The sequence below is a fragment of the Meleagris gallopavo genome, chromosome 2 (genome assembly GCF_000146605.3).
Source record: "Meleagris gallopavo isolate NT-WF06-2002-E0010 breed Aviagen turkey brand Nicholas breeding stock chromosome 2, Turkey_5.1, whole genome shotgun sequence".
Classification (NCBI taxonomy): Eukaryota; Metazoa; Chordata; class Aves; order Galliformes; family Phasianidae; genus Meleagris; species Meleagris gallopavo.
In genome coordinates, this window is record NC_015012.2 from 18,094,218 (window position 1) to 18,114,664 (window position 20,447).

The 20,447-nt window shown below is 38.6% G+C and overlaps 1 long non-coding RNA gene across 2 annotated transcripts; it reads left to right on the forward strand.

The window, feature by feature from the left end:
* The first annotated feature begins 2,657 nt into the window (after positions 1-2,657).
* Positions 2,658-14,587, forward strand: LOC109365885. 2 transcript variants are annotated; one of them, XR_002111709.1, is made up of 4 exons: positions 2,658-3,730; positions 9,764-9,853; positions 12,308-12,782; positions 12,986-14,587. It is a non-coding gene; the product is annotated as an uncharacterized LOC109365885 (long non-coding RNA). The 2 variants fall into 2 exon arrangements; XR_002111708.2 differs by having other exon boundaries at positions 2,660-3,730; positions 12,308-14,587.
* Positions 14,588-20,447: the final 5,860 nt, after the last annotated feature.

A 20,447-nucleotide genomic window follows, 5' to 3' on the forward strand; every position in this document is an offset into this window, starting at 1 on the left:
GCGTGCAGAGGCATGCAGCCAGTGTCACACTTCAGCAAGCCTGGAGTCTTGCAGAGTGCACGATATTAATGCTTGTGTGGGAAGAGAAGCACTTTGGAGGATAGAAAAATGAAAAAAATGAACATGCGTTGCCCCAGGTAGAGGTGAAAGAGCTGCTGGACTTCTCCATAGCACTGAATCCAGCTGTTAATTCTGACTGGAAGTGAAAGGAAACCTCTCCTCAGCTTTGCAAATCCTCATTGCACCAAGACTGGCACAGCACCTGGAGCATGCACTTACAAGTATAGAACCAGGGGCTTTGGCCCTGCACATTAAAAAGGTAAGAAAATGATTGCAATATAAGCTGGTATCATCCAGTGTGTGTTTTTCACCCTTCGTTCATCTAGATTTCAAATAGATGTGAAAAAGAGTGGCTTTTTTTCATTTGCTGGCACAAATATTTTTTAATTCGACGCTTAGAAAAAGTGAAATCTGACTCAAAGATGTATTCACCATTAATAAGCATTTGGCACTGGTATTTAAACAGCCTTTTTTTAAATTCTGTGGCAACTTTCAGCTTCACTTAAGCCTCACAAACTCAAGATTTACAAGCTAATGAACAGTGACTGACAATAGGTAGATGATACCCTCAGCTTCGCCTATTTGCTGTAGATAACAAAGGTTTGTGAGTTTACTCTCAAAGTGCTTGCCTAAGCCTGGATATCTGCTGAGATACTTTATCCTTTTATGAGGGTGAATCCAGAGTGCACTGAGTAATGGATAATAAAATTAGTTTGAGGGAAAGAGCAAGGAGAAAAAAAGGAGATAAGCACAGTAAAATAAGCTCAAATGACTTCACTGTTCAGTAATGACTCCTACCAAATAACTGCATTGTAGTTTTATCTTTCCAACCAAGATTGTGTTAATGCTCTAAAATTAAATCTCTTGTGAAAGTTATCTGGAATTTCTCAAACAAGTTTTAAAGGGGTTTATTTTTTCATCAGAGGTCATGTCTCAAGAATTTGTAGGAATTCCGCCTGGAAAGTAATAATCAGTGGAAACTGGCAGTCAAAGCTAATTTATATTACTCTTCCAGATAAAAATTCCTTCCGTCTTAGACCTGCATTTCAAAAAAGATGATTATCACTCTTGAGAGAATACATCAGTGAAAAAAGAGTAGGAATGACTTAAGAGACGTCTCTCCTGCATCTGTAGATTTGGATTTTATGATGTTTTTATAATCCTGCCGAAATGTGTGAAGGACAGACAAAAGAGTAGGAAGGACAGGAGGAGAGGTATGAATGAGGAAGAACCAAAGCAAACTTAAGAAACCAGCTGGCAGGTAACTCCCCAGTGGTTTTACAATAAGTGATCTCAAAGCAGGATGATGTTCACCAAATAGAGTAGTCATAGCCTACACTGTGTTATTTTGTTGTTGTTCTGTTCTACCATGTCTGTCTCTACTGTATCTGGCTTTCTGTCAAGATTCAGTTTAATAGGTTAACTGCTGCAAGAGGAAAAATAAAAACATCTCAACTCAGCTGATGTAGGAAAGGAGTTTAAGGGAATGTGTACTTACAAAGTAAGAAAAACAGGAGATAGTAGAAAGTCAAGATAATGGCACCTTTGGCAATGACACTTGAGGTGACTGCCACGTGCTGGTATTTGTGCTAAGCCCTGCTGGGACAGCAAGGCAGACCCTGCCCTCAAAGCACCATAGGCTGCTCTCAACTTGGTTTAAAGGGATAATAGCAAGATCCGCTGTTAGTTCTCAGTAATCTGCAGCGCTGGTCAGTGCAGAGACTTGGGCACAGTGGACGCTGGGCTTGTGTCAGCCTTGTTGCTGAAGCAGAAGCCAGCAGTCAGCAGCACTGCATCACATGATCCACGCGTAGAAACCCACGCTGAGCAACCCCATGCAGGCAGAGCAGAGGTGGTTCACTCATTAGATCTCAGACTGAGATACTGCCAAATGCTACACAGCCCATATGCACATTACAAAACAATATGGTTTTGCTGTTCTCCCACAGAGTCATGCTAGATTAGAAATTTTCCTGTTCAAGCACAAAGCAGAACATTTGTGAATATAGGAAGCCTTCTATTTATTATAAATTCAATCTCTATTATTGTAATGTTTCAACAAGTTTTTTAACTTAAATCTGCCAGTGTCACACACACGTGTGTGTATATTTATTTTTTTCACAGAATTCCAAATCATACTTTTGGTGCAAGGCCATCAATAACCCCATGTGCTTCAGAGAGTAGGTAATCCTTTAGGCGTAGAAACAGAAGACAGATTTGCTTCCAATTGTGAGCTCATTCCTAGGTCACTATTGAAAGCAGAGAAAGAAATGTGCTCCAAAATAAACAACATTTTGAACTCAAAAGCATTTTTCTTTTAGGGTGCCCGGCTATGCATAAAGGAATTCCTTCAAACTCTACTTAACCATTCTGAGGGCTTAGTCATTCTTCTAGGGTACTGTGAACACGTACTGAATCTATGACACTTTGAATAGGAGGGTTTGAAAGAAATACATAACCAGATCCGTTATAGGTTTGTAGTTGAAGCTGCTCTGGGGGGCAGTGGTGGGGAACAAAATCAGCTCTGAACAATGAAAATAATAAAGAACTTGACTTAGGGAGCCAGGCAAACCCAAAAGAGTGCCAGAGAGTTTCATTTTTCCTAATCTCCATTTTTGTAGTAAATATCAGTTAGCACAGAACACTGTGGAGACTTCTACCCATGGGCTTTGTGAATCTTTTTCCAATTACATGAGATGCAGTTTCAGGTAGGCTGCATGAAATTCACTAATGAAAACTTCAAATTAGTTACCCTTAAATAAATCAAATAATCTGTTAGCAGTTTTTCTTCCTTTGTGCTCTATCGCTCCTCTAATTCATTAGAATCATCTTTTTTGGTGCCAAAGTTCTTTCACATCCCTGAAAACACCCACCAAGACCTACCAGGATGGTTGCACGTGCTGCTGAGTTTATTACTGTTCCCAATTTGGTGTTTGTGTGTCTTCTAGTGCACCATAATTGACAGATTTGTAGAGTTGCCGTTGTTTGATCGTTCTGTCTCTTACTTATTTAGAGAAAAGGCACACTTACTTGTGAAGGCCACACATGTGAGAAGTTCCATCTTGTGTGGTACCAGATGACAACTTCCTTGGGGAGGGGACTGCTTAACAGAATGAGGGATTTCTTTGGCAGAGGAAATCTGACAAGAAAAATAATCTGTTTTCCAGTGACTCAACTTCCACTCAAAGACAAAACTGCCTTTCTGAAATCCAGGTCAGCAAATAGTGAGTTATGCTCCTGATGCCAAGGTAGCTGACAGCTGGGAACGGGAGGAGATAAAGACTGTTACTGTGCCATGGAACAAATGGTTCTCTAAAATTTACAGGACAACTTATTCTGTCAGTTAAACTTCATTTTACCTCACTAGGAAAGAAAACAAATAAGCATGACAAAAAAGTCTCAATCCCCTCTATACAGACTATGTAGATTCCCTAATTCAGCATTTAGATTATGTAGATTCCCTAATTCACCATTTAGTTACTAAGGCTTCTGATCTGCAAGTTCTCAAATTCACAATTTGCAATTCATTACTTGCCTGTGAGCAAATAATTATCTTGCTGATGGAATAGCACTCCACCTTCCACTGTCACAATGCAAGCATCCCACCTGTCACATGAGAAAGCATGACAGCTGTCCAGCTACCCTTAGATCTGCTTCAGAAGCTTTTTTGGTAAGCTGATGTATATACATCTTTAAGCTTAGAAGCTTATTCTATGGCATTTCTATAAGTTGGTAGCCCTTCCTGTGCGAAACGACCTTTGTTTTGCTCTCACTTTGACCTGATGGTACTGCTCCCACCATACTACAGGCTTCAGCAAGAATTGCATTAGTCAAAACGTGAGCAGGAACAGTCAAAAACAGCATGAAGTTACTTGGTTTATGAAGAGGCAAAACAAATGTGTGGACAGGATCTGAAATCATCAGTGGAGGAGTCCGATGGAAAAAATAGATTAATTCAGGCTGAAGACCAGAACACTGTCTTGTACAACTGGTTATAGTTGAAGTTGTTTTTCCTTAAAAAAAATCATCTACTTCTATTGAAGCAAAAACTGGTGAGCCTGAAACAATGGATAGAATGAAAAGGTCAAGGAATAAGAAAAGTTATTCATACATCTATGTTTCAGAAAACATAGTGTTATGTTACCCTCTGATTCAGCTCAGGTTTGTCCTGTTTAGCACCAAATATGCTTATGGGAGTTGAAAGCTGTGTCCACTGGGGGTACTTCCTTCCTCCCAAATGAACGCAAAGGAAACTTGTCTTAAATGCATTTCCTCCCATCCATCCATCTGCCGTGGAGACAAGAGGTGGCCTCCATCCAACTCGTCCAATGATCTGCTCTTGAATGTCCTTTAAAAATGTGGTGCCAAATAAACAGATTAACTCAAAAAAAAAAAAAAAAAAAAAAAAGCAAGTAGGGGAAGCAAGGATGGAGCTTCCCCACACAGAGGGCTCTTAATTCCCAGCTCTCTAACTGCACCCAACATCTGTGTCTCAACCATTGTAATTATCATCTCATGATCATTTTATAAGACTACAATTTCAGTTAAGATGAATAAAATAATAATGTAGTTATGGGGAAGAAACAAACTCTAATGACTTACAAACAAATTCAATAAGTATGTCAAGGCTGATGGAACAAAACATGTTTAAACAGAAGTTTCTCTACCTGCATCCTATTATCAGAGCTCAGACATAGTAGTAACATCAAAGCTCTCAGGGAAAGGGGATTTGATGAGATCATCCCCATGATCTCCTCATAAAGGAAGGCTTTGTAAGTGATTTCTTAGCTTGTTCATTTCATGGTAAAGACTCCCTGAACTGTCAGAAGGAGAATGGTTTTATTCTCATTCAGTACCAGGCAGGAGAAATGGATCACTTGCATCATGGCAGCATACATTTTCTGGAATGATTCTCCACACGGTCTTCCTTTGCCTTTTCTTCTTCAGGAGTACTTACAATGGGTCTCCTCGCTACCATCAGTCTTCATTTTTTTGATCCTTCACTTTAAACAGCTGAAAGTCTCCTATGAATCACCTTTATTGAAGATCAAGAAGGTGCTGGAATGAGCTGTTCAGGGAGGTGGTCGACTCACCATCCCTAGAGGTTTTCAAGAAACATTTAGATGTAGTAAGAAGGGACATCGTTTAGTATGTAAACATTGGTGATAGGTGGATGGCTGGCTGGACTAGATAATCTGGAGGTCTTATCCAACCTTGGTGATTCCTTGATTCTACGATTACAGAAGCAAAACATAATGATGTAATGAGACTGAGGAAGCGTACTTTGAATTTCCCAATATATAGCAATCAAATGGGTTTAGCACCAATTGTCCTTAAGAGGTTAAATGAAGAGTTCAGTGATAGCTCATGATCTCCAAAGGTTCTTTGCACTACACCATGGCAGGTCAGGACTGTAGACTTCAGCCTAACCTCTGATTGCTCATGCTACCTGCTACTTATCTACCTGATGGATAGATACTCTGCTGGGAGTGGAAAAGAGGCCACCTGGTTCCATAGGTAGGCAAATACAAAGGCAGACTCACACTTGCTTGAAACAGGCTCTCATTGTTACAAGTGTTGAATCATCATAGAGGGGATTTAAGATGTTTGCTACTGTTAACAAACAATATAGCATTCTAAAGCTCATTTGTATTGTTTCAACAGTTTTAGAGAAGACAATATTTTTTCTGTTCACATTCTCCTTTGTTCACCCTCTGCAGAAATACACTGAACTCTTAACTCTCCCTTCCTGCATTGCCCTCACACTCTCTGGAGCAACTTTCAACATTTGTACTTGCCTTACCCCAGAAAGCTGGAGAGTCAGCTGAACAACCTGTAATACATTATTATTTATTGCCAAAGCGCTCTCAGCATGATCTCCTTTGGGGTGAGAGAAGAGATGTTCACTCTGGGACCTCTGGCCAATATATATATATATATTATTTTTTTTATACCACTGATACTAGCCAGTCACAAACCTTGATTTATGGATGAGAACCAGGATGTGATGAGCAAATTACAGTTAGTCTAACTTCTGCTTTCAGGCAGGATCTTTGAGGTCTTGATTTTTATTTTTTTTTTATTTTCCCTAAAGTGAAAACATTTCCTTGCTGGCAAACAGAAGAACAGAGAATGCTCTCCTTTCCTTTTTTGTTTTCCATTCCCTTCCGGTAAAAAAATTTTGTGAGAAAATATGGATATATCTTGGATGTTAGTGCATTGAAACAACAATAAGATGATGGTTCTGTTTCAGTTTCAGGATATTTTAGGCAAGGAAAATGACATATTAGCGATGTACTATTTTTAACTCAGTTATACATGCTACAATATAGTCTCAGCTGCATACACAGGTTGTCTAATCATAGAGACCCTTTCTAGAAGGCTTTTCTGGAAAACCTGACTATAAGTAAAACAGTTTTTAAGGAATGATGGACAGATAACTTTGTGCCACAAACACTTCAGATTATTGAGGATAAAGGATTATAGAGGGAAATTACTATTAAGGACAATTTATTAATACAAAATCTTGTAGTTTGACCTATTAAAAGTACTCTGAGGATAACTCATTGCTAATTCTAAAATCTACAATATCTTCATGAACTAATGTCTTCTTATGTAAATATATAAATTTACTTAGAATCTAACAGTTTTTGTTTTCCTAAAGGGAGAATTCATAATGCACTATTTTAAAAATAAACAAAACCCTAATTAAAAGATCCTGCTGTTTCCAAACTCATTATGAAGATACACACTTCCAGCCTTTCAGCCTGGTTATTGTTCCACGAAGAGACCAATGCCTAGACTTAAAGAGGAAAAAAATAAGGAGTAGCGAAAACAAGTTTCCTGAATGAAATCTTGTTTCAAATAAGAATGGGCTGTCTTTTTAATTAGTCCTACATATGAAGAAACAAACAGGTGGTTGTAGCACTTAAGAAGAAACCACATGATATTTATTTTGGAAGAGTCATCATCTGATTTGAGCAAGTTATGAAACTAGTATGGTGGAAGTCACTGCTTAAGGATAGTATGTCGAGTTTAGCAACTTTTAAAGGATTAAAGGATTTTCACATTTATTTTATTTCAAATTGAGTATGTGTTAAAAATCTTGTTTTTAAAAAGGCACCTGCACACCTCAGCCTCACGGAAATATTGCATCTGAATGCCTATCATAAGATATCATGTATTTTTTTTTGAGATTTAATCATGAAAGAAAGTTTTGGTAGTAACCTAGCTGGATAGACCACATGCTTTAATGTCTCTTCTTTGTCATCCTCTCACTCATTCTTAGAGCTTAAGAAACACTTTGTAGTTTTTTGTCGAAATCCTGCTTAAACAAAGGAAGCTATAGACTGCTCCCTGAGGGATCCAGATCTGTTTTGTATGAAACTACTAATGAGCTAATGTGCTGTTACTGCTTGGGGAAGCTGATATATGCGCCCTGACATGGCCTTCAGCTGAATGACAATGTGGACTCAAGCCTGCTTTATTGTCTTGACTGAAGGTTTTTTCAGCAGGGAGGCATACACATAATGGAGATGCTAATCTACTGTACTTCTGATCTCCCCTGAATGACTTTATTGCTACAGACAACAGTCTGGCCTGTTAATCCTTGCCTGTGCCCAAATAATGCTTGGCATCAGCCAGAATTGCTTTGAAGAATTAATTAGCATTATGTGAAGAATTGAACTGGTGATCCCACCATTTATCCAATGAGAAAGTGGATTAAGATCATTAGAGTGAATGCACCTGCAATAGTAGATGGAAATGGTCATCAGTCACCATGCAAATTTAATTTTAATTATCATAATCAGAGCAGCAACATTCAAGACCCATCTGGACATTTTCCTGTGCAACCTACCCTAGGAGCCTGCTTTAGCAGGGGGTTGGTCTCTGTGATCTCCTGAAGTCCCTACCAATACCTACAGTTTTGTGGTTCTGTGAAGATTTATCACAAGATTAATCGTCCAAAATATATATATTAAAGAACCCAGGTCAAGCGAAAATCAGAGTCATTATTTCATTTGCCTTAGTTAAAACTGAGAACATTTGCTCAACAGCATAAACACTTGGTGAGATAACAGATATAGAGGGAAGAGCAAATCTTGTAAGAAAAGACAGTTCTGCCACTATTTTTTTTTCCCCTCAATGAAAAGTTTTGTTTCTTGTGTCCTCACTCAAATATTTACAGTCAAAATTCTTGAAGTGAGGAGATTAATAACTAGATTTTTTGATTGATCAAAGAATAAAGTACGTAACGAATATTGCAAGATTGTTGGGAAAGTAACAGTTGTTCACATCCCTTTTTGGATGCTAATATTGTCTCTGCAGTGCTTCTTAGGCCACTCAATAATTGCACTACAGAAGCTCCTTTTGGAACTAATCATGTGCTCCAGCTGAATGTAGGTCACCGTTTCACCCATTTCCCCGGCTGCGAGACTGTTCCGGAGCCCGTACTTAAGCTGCTTCTGAAAGCTTCCCTTATTCATGAATTGTTCGAGTTCACTTGCTCATGGGCCAAAAGTGTCCTTTTGTTTAAGTAATTGTTTCCTTCTTCCCCCTTAATCCTCATGATTGGCTCACACAAATCAGTCATCTTTCTTCTTTTTCTGTGCTGGACAAACCAAGTATTTATCCCTCCTTCACAGGAGGTGCATGCTTGGTTTGGGGTAATTTCTCCAACATAGAGACTATCAGAGCTGCGTAACGCAGCTTTGTTGCTACCTCACCAGCACTTTCACATCTGATAAAGAAAGAAAGGTTGAAAACTTCACAGAGTTTTTTTGAAGGATACCGACCATTTCCGTACATTCTCATGAACTGTAGAAATTTGTTCTCCAGCTTTATTATTATTATTTTAAATATAAGATGTAACAGGTATGTTTCTAATCAGACTAGTGTTTAGCAGATAAACCATTTCCATCCTAAGCAATTTAATACTTACTTGGTTTTCAGTTTTACCCATCATTTACTCGGGGCCAGAAATTGAAAGACAAATTTTGCTTACTGGTTTTGCAGTGCTCCAGCAACAGCATTGATTAGAACAAGCTTGCAGCACAGATGAGTTACAGTAGTCATACAACAGTCAGAATAATGCAAGACAAATAATAGGTTTACAATTTGAAAGCTCAGAATCTGAGGTTAAAAATTTATAAGAAAAAAGATTAAGACAAATAGATTCCAAACAATTATTAATGCTTAAAAAAACATTTAAATAAATTGTTTCGTTAAAGTGATCTACATGCAATCCAGCACACTTTGCTTATGCCAAAAGCATAATCAATCTTCAATCGTGGGTTAAATTTTAAGTTATTATTTTCCTCTCACTCTTCTTTTAGGAGTTAAGGTAGATTTTCAACTGGACCTTGATAATGAATTAATCATTTAAGATGTCCAGAGACTTTAAAAAGAAACGACAAAAAAATAAATCTTTAAAATAAAATAAATACTTTAAATAAAAATAAATTTCAAAAGTGGAAGAAAAAGAAAGGTAGCTTGCGTAGGGAAACCTTTTATTTCAAGATTTCTGTAGTGAAATACTTGGATTTTTTTTAAAAAAAAATTCCTGCCCTCTTTGGGATTAGAAGTGTGTATTAGCATAAAGATTTCTCACCTCTAATGAAGAGAGAGTAAAAGCAACCAAAAGTAATGGTATTCTGCACCCAACTTCTGACAATTATTTCCCCCCGTATCAATATCTCTGCAGCTAGAGGTGTTTGTGAAAGTGGTTATGAAGTACCTGAGGCGGTGTTTCTGTCCAGTGGGGGATGCCCAGAGAGCCTGCCGAAAAACTCAGGTTTGATCAAAAGGGGCTTTAGACAGCATTATTGGCTCTGGTATATCCTTATCTTTATTGTCTTAGAGTTATCCATCTCGATAGGGCTTGAAAATAAATAATATTTCTCAATCATTTGTAACGTTTTTCTATTTCAAGCCTGTTGCACTTAGTTCCCCTCTTTCCCCATACACACTCCATGAAAACCTTAGGAGCCATAGATTTCTAGAACACTGTCTAGACCTCTGTTATTAGGGATATTTCAATACAGGAAGCTTTTTATAAGTTTCAAAACATTACATCTCCTGTCAAGATAGAAAGATACTTGCTGAAGTGTCCTTTCATTTGTTCTCCAAGAAAGCACAAATTTTCCATCACAAATTGAAATCAAAATCAAACCTAGGCCTATTTCAGACTCACCCCCTGATAAGGTAAAAGATGCATATGGAGTTAAATTAAGCCCTCACTGGCCACCTTCAAAACATCAGTCCTTAACACCCCTGGAAGAGGGGACTAAAAGTAATGCATATTCAGCATGGTGCAGATCATCATCTGTGGTAATGCCTCCATGGTCACAGTGCTTTCTTTTAAATGCTTACATTACACCACAACTTACTAATGCTACATCCATCAGACAGGAGTATAAGTAGTTAGCCTAGGAAAAAAAGATATTGTTCCATTGTTCTTACTGCTTTGAAGCTTTATCGCAGATGCAGAAACATTCTTTGGTTTAAAAATATTGCTCCTCAGTAAAACTACTAAACAGGTTAAAACAAGAAATAGCTTTGATCAGGCAATGAAAAAACCACCAAAATCCTTGCTCATTAATACTAAGTGCTAACAGAAGATTCCAACCCTTTTGGAAAGGCAACCATTGCAAATAACTATAATTAATTCTGATTTCCTTCTTAGCTAGAAAAATCTTACGCTTAAACTTCTCCTTTGGCTTCTATTTTGTAATACTGTAACGTGGTAGCAAATGCAGCAGTGATAGCAGAATAGCAAAGTCCTAGGCTGCAGCAAGTGAATATTTGCTCAAATGCAGCAATGGACAAAAAAAAAACAAAGGAAAAAAAAAAAAAATAAACTTACCTTTACAAGACCACAGACACGTAAAGATCTCCAGCAAGATCCCCTTGCCTCCACTGCCAGTCCTTAAATGAGGCCTGGGAAGGGGTGGATCCTGGCTCCACCAGGTGCAGTCACTCAGGTGCATTGCATACAGCTGAGCAGGTTCTCAATCACTGCTTCAAGCCGTGACTTAGCATTCTGCTAGGCGTTGTAAAACAGATGTCAAAGAGAACAAAAAACTAGCTTCATGCTGACCCAAAACTACAAAAGATTATAATTTCATTTCAGCTGGGATCTCACAGCAGAAATGAGAAGATGCAGCTAGAGAAGGGAGCACAAGTAAATTCATAATGCATTTCTAGTGACTATATTATGAATAAATGAATAAGAGGACTTTTCCAAGGCTGTCAGAGCAATGGACTCCTCAAATACTGTATTCATCTTAATGATTTCCCTCATTACACTGTTTACTCTGAAAAATGTGTTTCATTTATCTCTGTCTTGGTATAGGAATTAAACCACAGAAGCACTGAGGCATTATGTGTAATGTTATTGCCTCATTTACTGATGCTCACCAAGAACAGCACTCACACCACTGGGCTGGTAATGCTCAGAGGCTGGCAGCATTTCAAAGGTTTCACTGTTTATCTAATTATAGGTCACTAAACTATACTGATTTCTGCCTCCTGGTCTTGTAAACTGAGCTATCTAGCTATCACCTAGAAGTGGAAGGATACAGGATTTGTAGCTGTTATATGGCCTGACCTCTGACCAAATGCAATATCAATCTTAAGTGTCATTCTTTGGCACCTCACCTCAGGAGCCTCAAAACCAGTATTGCTCTGATTTTGAACACTGGGGCAATTTTACCCTCTGCTCTTTTACAAGTGAGTTGGATCTGTGATCACCATTTGTAATACTCTTATTAGAAATACTTTTTGGTCAAATTATCCTTGAGTTAAGATGCTGTTTGGTAACTCATACTCTGTGTGTGTAAATCTGCTTTAAAATATAAGCCCTTAGATACCACAGAATTTTATTTTCTGTACTGCCCCATTCCAATTCACAATTATGCTGAAAGTGCCACTAAGTGTCAGAAGAAGCCAGCCGTAGTTTACAGCTATGAGCTTATTACACACTAGTGTCTAGCCCATTGCGTTAGAAATTTAGTGTTTTTCTCCATCATATCAAATTGTTACAGAAACATGGTAAGGTACAGTGGCAAATCAGATCAGTGTTTTTGAGGGAATATGTGGATTTGAAAGATAAACCCATGCAGCGGTTGGAAAGTAGTGTGCGCAATCAGCAAGTTTCAAGGGCAACACAATTTTATTTAGTCTAGAGCGAACACTTCCGATGTTTCAGAGAAATAGAATTAAGGTGACTTATTTTTATTATCAACAGACAGACGCACCTGGACATGCTGAAATCCTTCCTGAGAGGTTCTGATTCCCATGAAGAAAGTAATTGAATCTGCACTAAGCATACAAATCTATAGCTATCTATTACATCCAGGCTTTTCAAGCAGAATTGAAAAGAAGTGAAAGCTTCCAAACACTAGCCTAAGAAGTACTCAGAACTGATAAAAGAAGTTAATGGGTTGAAGGACAAGTGAACATCCTCTGAAGTACTACAAGATACTAACCACCACCCATCAGAGGGCTGGGCCTATCAGTCAGTGGCTTCTGCTGAGAATTCAATTGTGGTGCTTGCCATCTGTTTCTCCACTTGCTTTTTGCTCCCTGTCATCACGACTGACTTCTCAAGCTCAGCTAGCACAGTACCCCTTTACCAACTACTGTGAGAACTCATCCTGAATTTCTTATTTTTTCACAGTCAAAAAAGTCCCCACCAATCCAGCACTTCATCTTTGCTACAGGTACTGACATCTCCACTACCTACTTTATCATGCAGAATCTTAGCTTCCCAGATAAATTATTTCCCTTTTTCCTACCCAGTTCACCAGCCTTTATTGCAACAACAGACCTGTTTCTTTCTTTCCACATTTAGATTATAAACTTTTTTATTCTCTCATCAAAATATCACTAGATTTTTTGCTACCCAATTTTTTTCCTTTCTCAGTGACTGACACCCTGGTCTGAGTTTGGCTATCAGACTGTGTGAGATGAAAAAAAAACAAGTCTTGATTGAAGGAGCTTGAGACTTAGAGTTCAGAAAAGGATGCAAGTTAGTAAAAGTTATGTGGAAGGAGAGGAAGCAAAGAAGGGATCAAACTGTGATTTTACCTCAGAATCACTCTCCAAAGTGAAAAAAATAAGAAAACCTAGACACAGACTGAGATTGGTACTGAATAAACATAACAATTATTATATATATATCTATATATATCTATATATATATCTTTCTGCCACACAAGTATACCAACAGGCAAATTGTTTTAAAGCTACAAGGTTATGCTTCGGAGAGTGTAACAAAAATAAAAATGGGGAGAACACCCAATGTGCCAGTTTGTGGGGAAACTCAGCTTGTCCCACTGATGTCTTAAGCTGTCAACAGGTACACTACAAACACACACAAATCATATGGACACCACATTTTATATATTGCCTTTTGCTGTCAAAGGGAAAAGTGAAATCACAATGAGGCTCCCCATCATGAATGAGGGGCATTGAAGTAGCCTGCACATTCCCTGGCAGTTCCACATGACATCATAGGATAGTTCAAGATGGATTTCATGTTGACGTAAACCACTGTTTAATTTCAGGAGTACAGGTATCAAACAGCTCTTAGACTTGCTTCATGGACATTAAAAGAAATGTTTACTTTTTCAGGCAATTACTTAACTTTCCCAATTATCCAGAAAAATGACCTCATTGTAGCATGGAAATGTGCATGGGAGGCTCTGTAAGTTACACAAACATGGCTTTTAAAAATAGATATGCATCAGGATTGAAACGGTCGAGTCCTGAACATAGGTATGTACACAGCAAAAGGAAAGTGATCATCTCCATGGTTGATACCACCCAAGCCTCACAAAACATTTACAGGAACAAGTGTATCTTCTTGAAGGATTTATAACTGCATCTACCTTACTTGCAGGTAATCAGGCGGATGGAATAACACAGGTAAAGATTTTACACTGTGTCAAATACAAACCTATCCTTCCAATTTCCTGCTGCAATCAGACAGCTCTATCTACACTGTGCTGGCCCTTTGCTCTGCATTACCTTACCACCATAAAGGTTTTGCTGAGAGCTGTGGGATGCAACTTCATCAGATAAAAAAAAAATCTAGGCTTAGCCTCTAAACTGAACATAAAGAAATAATCCAGAGTTTTCCTTAAGTCCCTATAACTTTAGAAATGCTGTAGGTTGTATTTGGTCTTTCCTCACTGCAGGTTTAGCAGAAATACAGCTGTAATATTCCCTATTCAAAACATACTTTAGCATCTCATACATTGTTTGAAAGGTTGGATAGAGCTTCTGCATTTACCATCAACATAAGAATGATTTGGAAAACCCCTTCTTGGACAAGGGATAGAAGCTATTCTAAAGTTAAGCAAATGCTCGTCTAAAATAAAAGGATCCCGTCTGTGTGAGCTGTTCTAAGGTCAAGAAATTGGCAGACATTTCCTAAAATTTTGTCCTTGCTTGCAACCCTCAATCCTCATTTCAGCTGTGTCCTTCCTTGTAAGTCTGGTAGGCTGAATCTGTGCCAATTAGGAAAAAAAAAGAAAAAGGCAAAGGCTGGAAGACCACCAGTGATGCTAACTACAAATTGCTTCTCCCACTCTTCAGCAGCCTAAAAGAGCCATATAGGAACGTGCATGAGCAATACATCTCTGTGAAAAAAAATGGATTACGTGTCTATAGGATTCAGATCAGTCCTATAGGCATTCATTTTTCCATGAGACATTGCAAATATTTTCCCAAATAAAATAATACCATGGAGGCTGAAGGTATAAACTCATGGGTGGCGCCGAAAAGTATGATGCAAAGACAAGCTCTCCCTACTGCCACCTTCTAGTGCCTCTCTGTAAAATATTAAAAGGGAAAATATCATCAAAAGAAATTTGCATCCAAGGTTTCAAGAAAGCTGGTTAATATGCACACTTGTCCCAATAAATTGTTAAATGTGTTTGCAGTGAATTCGTAAATCACTGTGTGAGGCACTGAAATAACTGGCACTACTGTTTTGGCTCAGTTACCAGTTTTACATCAGGGACTTATTTTCCAGTTTTTTCCTCTAAGTTGCTGTAATCATGTGCTGTAGTTGAAACTAAATTGAATGGCACGCACAATAAATATGCTCCCTCACTGAGATCATGCTAGCACTATAAAACAGAAAGAAAACAGTGGAAGACATTGAAGTGGTTCACACTGCGACCTTCTATAAACCAAGAAGAGAAAAACAGCAGAAAAACAGAATTTGTCAGATTTATCTGCTCCTTTTGGCTTAATAACAGACAGTACGTTTGCTTGTCTTGTGAGGACATCTATGGTGCAGGAAAAATCCCTACCTGAGCAGAACAGAAATCCCAGGTCAGATCCCTCTTTCATCCACTAACAGATGCAACACAACTGTGTTGGTTTTTCTGTTGTTTTAAATCCTGTATCTGAGTCAATGACCTTTCTACAAAAGGAGTCAGTGGAGTGAGCAGACACTGACATGCAAAGTAAGCAATATGTTTGGAGCCAAAAGACTCCTTCTGTACCTCAGCAGCACTCCTGCCTGTCAGTGTTTTTTTATTGCTTGATTTTATGCCATGTGAAACCCACAAATCTTCAGAAAGCAAAATAACTGCAAATGCCAGAAGAGACATTAGCATCTCTCAGTCTCCTCCAAAAGTAAACAGTTACAAATCAAAAGCTGATCTTACAAAGTTCCCTTATCAATGTTTAAATACAATCAGGATCCTATAACCCATAGTTACCTGCTCTTGGTTGATACTAGCTCTTGTACTGACAACAAAAGCAATGAGCAGGAGAGGGAAAAGTGAGCTGGATTTCCCATACTATAGATTTGGTTTCTCATTCCAAACGTGCCTCCTGCCATTCTACAGGACAAAGCCTCCACAACAAGCATGCCATACTGTGCTGCGCTGCATGGATTATCCAGACTCCGGTTGTTTAGACTGTAAGTTCTACAGGGCAAGTAAAGCTAATGCAAAGCAATAAGACTTTGACTGCTGTATCAGTGATAGGAAAAGGCCAGTTCTCCATATTTTCTGCCTTCTATGATGTTGCTGATATTTTTCCTTCAGCTGAGGCACAAATCACCTTCCTTCTCATAACATTAAATGCTGTTTGGAGAGCACTGTTTTTTATTTCAAAAAATTCATTCCCAGTTTTATTTTCCAAAGAAAAACTCAACTGTATTAAAAGTTGCTGGAACTTCATTTCTCTTCCTTGCTTATATAGATACACCCATTTCTCTATTCTCAGGATTATTTATTTTAATACATCTCAGATTTTAGTTCTATTAAAATGAATTCAGAAAAAAATAGATTGGAAGGAACCTCAGGAAGCTACTAACTTCTTGGAGCAGTGCCAGCTTTGAAGTGAGGCCAAGTTGGAAAACAGCAACTGGAAGACAGCAACACACCCATAGCCTTCCCCAGCTCAATCAAACCCCATTCCCTCAGCAGCTCCTAGAACCTCCCATGCTCTAGTTACCTAACCATCATGGCTTTCTTGACTTTCTCCTGTTTGTTACTGTCATTAGTGGTAGCTCAACACCACACACAATTTTTCAGACACAGCTACTAGAATTAATCTAAGTCAAGTGGAATAGCTCAGTTCTTTGTGAAAGTTATAAACTAACTTTTTCTGCAGAAGTTCATGAAGCTCACATTACACTTCCACCAGAAGCAAGCTACTGGTACTGTAGATTCTGGCAAATAAGAGGTAAAATCTACAGTAACATCTGGATGAAGAAGTTTGTCTACAGTCTGGATCTAAACTCCTTTTAGAAGGGTCAGTTCTGGAGATGCTTTATGCTTACATCCACTTATTTTAAAGTAAAGAAAGAAGAGAAAGAAGAGTTGCCCAGATTCCTCATTGTTCAGTATCAGCCCTGCAACACCTCCATAAAGCACAAAATTTTCCAGGTGACTACAAAAGAATAGTAGTGTTTTTCCCAACAACAGACCTCAAGCTTTGCCCCTAAATCTAGTAAAAGGCAAATACAGAAACAGTATGAACATAGATAAAATTTCCAGTGGGAATGTTAGTCCAACTGAATTCACAACTCAAAAATGATTCTCAGCCAGTTACCTGTGGGATGTAAAGCTTCAGGCTAATTTTCAGGCAAGAACGTCTTGTGTTTGAATCACTCTCATTACAACCAAAAGGAAAGGTCCCTGCTGGCTATCAGGGACTTCCAAAGTCCCTGCTACCTTGAACAGCCTGGGGAGTTGTTGCAGGGCTGAAATAAAAATGCCAGGAGAAGACAGTTAAATATGAACCACCACAGAAAATATCATTGCCCTCACCTGTTCATACCAGGAACAACCACTGATGTGTGATGATGTAATAACAATAGTAGTAATAATAATAAAAAATTCTTTTTCAAGGAAGCATGCAAAGGAGAAGAGTAAGGATACATTATTTAGTTATTCCCTGGTTCCATAATCTTTAAGAAGAACACCATAGGAGACAAATGAGTAGCACAGCAACTCTTGTCCTGAGGACTGAAACAACTAAATGGATCATTTGCACTGAAGTAATTTAGAAAATGGCTATAAATAACCCATGTGTTGATCTTTGGCTTCCTGCAGCCAGCACCAGCATGAGAAATGACTCCAGGAATAATTCCAGAAAAAAGCCCTGTCCACTTGCTGACTTCCCTTCTGCCTTTTGCTTTCACATCTACTTTCAGATAAAATTGTTCCTTGTTGGAACATTCTAGTGTACTGAAATACTACAATCACATTACTGCTCTATTTCTCTTACTTTGAGAAAGGAAAAGAACCTTAATATTCTCTTCTTAGGGTGCCTTTGCATATGCTTTTTCAGTGAGTTTGTATGGAGTCTGGAAGAACATTTCCATTCTGCAGACTAACATTGGAGAGATCCTTATCATTTCATCTTTTGTGAGTCCCATATTCTGCACTCCAGACCCACTGACTGTGTACTTCTTCCATACGGCAAAACTGTATCTTTCTTCAAGCCAGGATAATATTTTCTAGCACCCTCTGCCCTAATAAACAACACTTGGAGTATCTTCACTGGTAGATCTACTGACTGAATGAAGCAAACTGCCTAGTCAATAGGAAAAAGTCCAATGGCAACATAGAAAGTCAGGAAACACTGGACAGATCCAGCAAAAATTACTGGGGGGAAAATCAAATGCCTGTACGGAAAGTGTTGTAATTTAGTTTTATTCCAGGTCTAAAAGTGGAAAAACTTAAAGCTTCATACTACTTTACAGTGGCGCCGTTCAGGGTCTGCCAATGTTTCCATTATGAACTGCAATTTTCAGGGGTTTATAACTCAGCCATAAAAATTTGCTTTGGGATGAAACTAGAAATAAAAGCTCTCCACCCAAAAACTAATTCTCCCCGCCCCCTGCTCCCCCTTCCTCCCCCCCTTTTTCTTTAAATAAGGAGAGAGTTAAATTCAATTTGTTCTTTTTTAAGCTAGTTCTGTTAAGAAAATAACAATAATTTTGTCACTTTTTGTACTAATACAAAGCATTGATCAATATAGTAGTATCTGGGGTTGTAGTGAATGATAAACCAAAAACATGTGTGAATACCACTACAACGCAAGAAGGCAAAGAGCTCTTTGGTTTGTGTTTAAAAGAAACACAAAGAGCACCATTCCTCAGAGACAGACAATAGTTACTCTGTGCAGTGCTGCAATGGTGAGACCTTATCCAGAATGCTCTATGCAGTTTGAGCATCATGTGTTAAAAAGGAGTAGAAGAATAATAATAAAAAGGACAAACGTATGAAACATGACTTATGAGGAAAGTCCAAAGAACTTAGATTTCATCTAGAAATAGAATAGCAAGGGATAAGTGCTAACAGTTTCCCAATACACAACCCCCCCCCCCCAAAAAAAAAAAAAAGGTGAGGAGGATAGTAATCAGATGCTTTCCAGGTTCACTTTATATACAGTAATAAAAAGTAAGTTTATCTGCAAGAAAGAAGTTTTAAGTTACGTCTGTAAATTTTTTTCATAAATACATGGCAGTGAAGTCATGCAGTGGAATCAGCCTCATCTTGACCTGGTCAGATTACTTAGCAAATATTTCTCTTGAGGCTGGATAATCATTTTGAAGCTGGTGGTGAAACATAGCACTCAAATATAGTTCACTCAAATATATACTACTAAGTTGTAAGACCAACTTAAAAAAACACATTATCCTTTTTACTAAAGATCATTTGGAGGGCTTTCTTTCCCCCTTTCCTTTGTATTTCTTGAGTTTTTAGAGCATATTTTCAAAATTTCCCTCAAATGATATAGACTAAATACTGGACATACTACTAAGCAAAAATCTCACATAATCACAAGTCTATAGCAGCTACAGCTTTATAAAAATAACCATGAAACTTGCCACAAAAAAAGCATGAGTTTCTAGTTCTGCATTTATCCAGTTATGGAATTGGCTTACTTCTTATGGTTTATTTATAGTATCATAGAATGGTTTGGATTGGAAGAAACCATAAAGATCACCTAATTCAAAACTCCCATGTATGTGTAGGGACACCTCCCACTAGATCAGATTGTCCAAAGCCCCATCCATCCTGGCCTTGAACAGTTCCAGAGATGGGAATTCTTCTCTGTGGGCCTACTCTCAGTCCACCCATCTCCCAAGCCTGTATCTGTGCTTGAGATTGTCCCAACTTGGCCCCAACCCTCCAGCCTGTCCAGATTCCTCAGAATGGTATCCCTTCTCTCCAGCATGTAGACCACACCACTCAGCTTGGTGTTTTCATTTGAGAGTGCACTGAATCCCACTGCCTATGTCACTGACAAAATGTTAAGTAGTGCCAGTTTCAATAAAGACCCCTGGGGAACAACTCTTACTGCTGGTTTCCACTTGGATACTGAGCCACTGACTTCAACTCTTTGAGTCTGAACTTATAGCCAATATCCACTGACTGGTCCATCCATCAAGTCCACATCTCTCCAATTCAGAGACAAGGGTGTTATGTGGGACAGCATCAAATGCAGCACAAGTCCAGGCAGAGAGCGTGAGTTGCTCTTCCCTTATCCACCAACACAATAACCCCACTGCAGAAGGTCACCAAATTTGTCAAGCATGATTTGCTCTGGTGTCAGTCAGCACAGCTTCACTAAATCACCTGTTCTCAGAAAGATCTGCTCCATGATCTTGCTGAGGTGAGGCTAGCTGACCTGTAGTTCCCCAGGACTTACTTTTTCCCTTGTTAAAAATGAAGGATACATTTCCCCATTCCCAGTCACTGGCAACTTCACTGTAATGCTATGACTTCTTCAAGATGATGGACCTGCTCTGAAAGCTGAATGCTCACAAGTCCATGGGGCTGGATTGATTGCACCCTCGAGTGCTGAGGGAGTTGGCAGATGTGGTTGCCAAGCCACTCTCCATCATT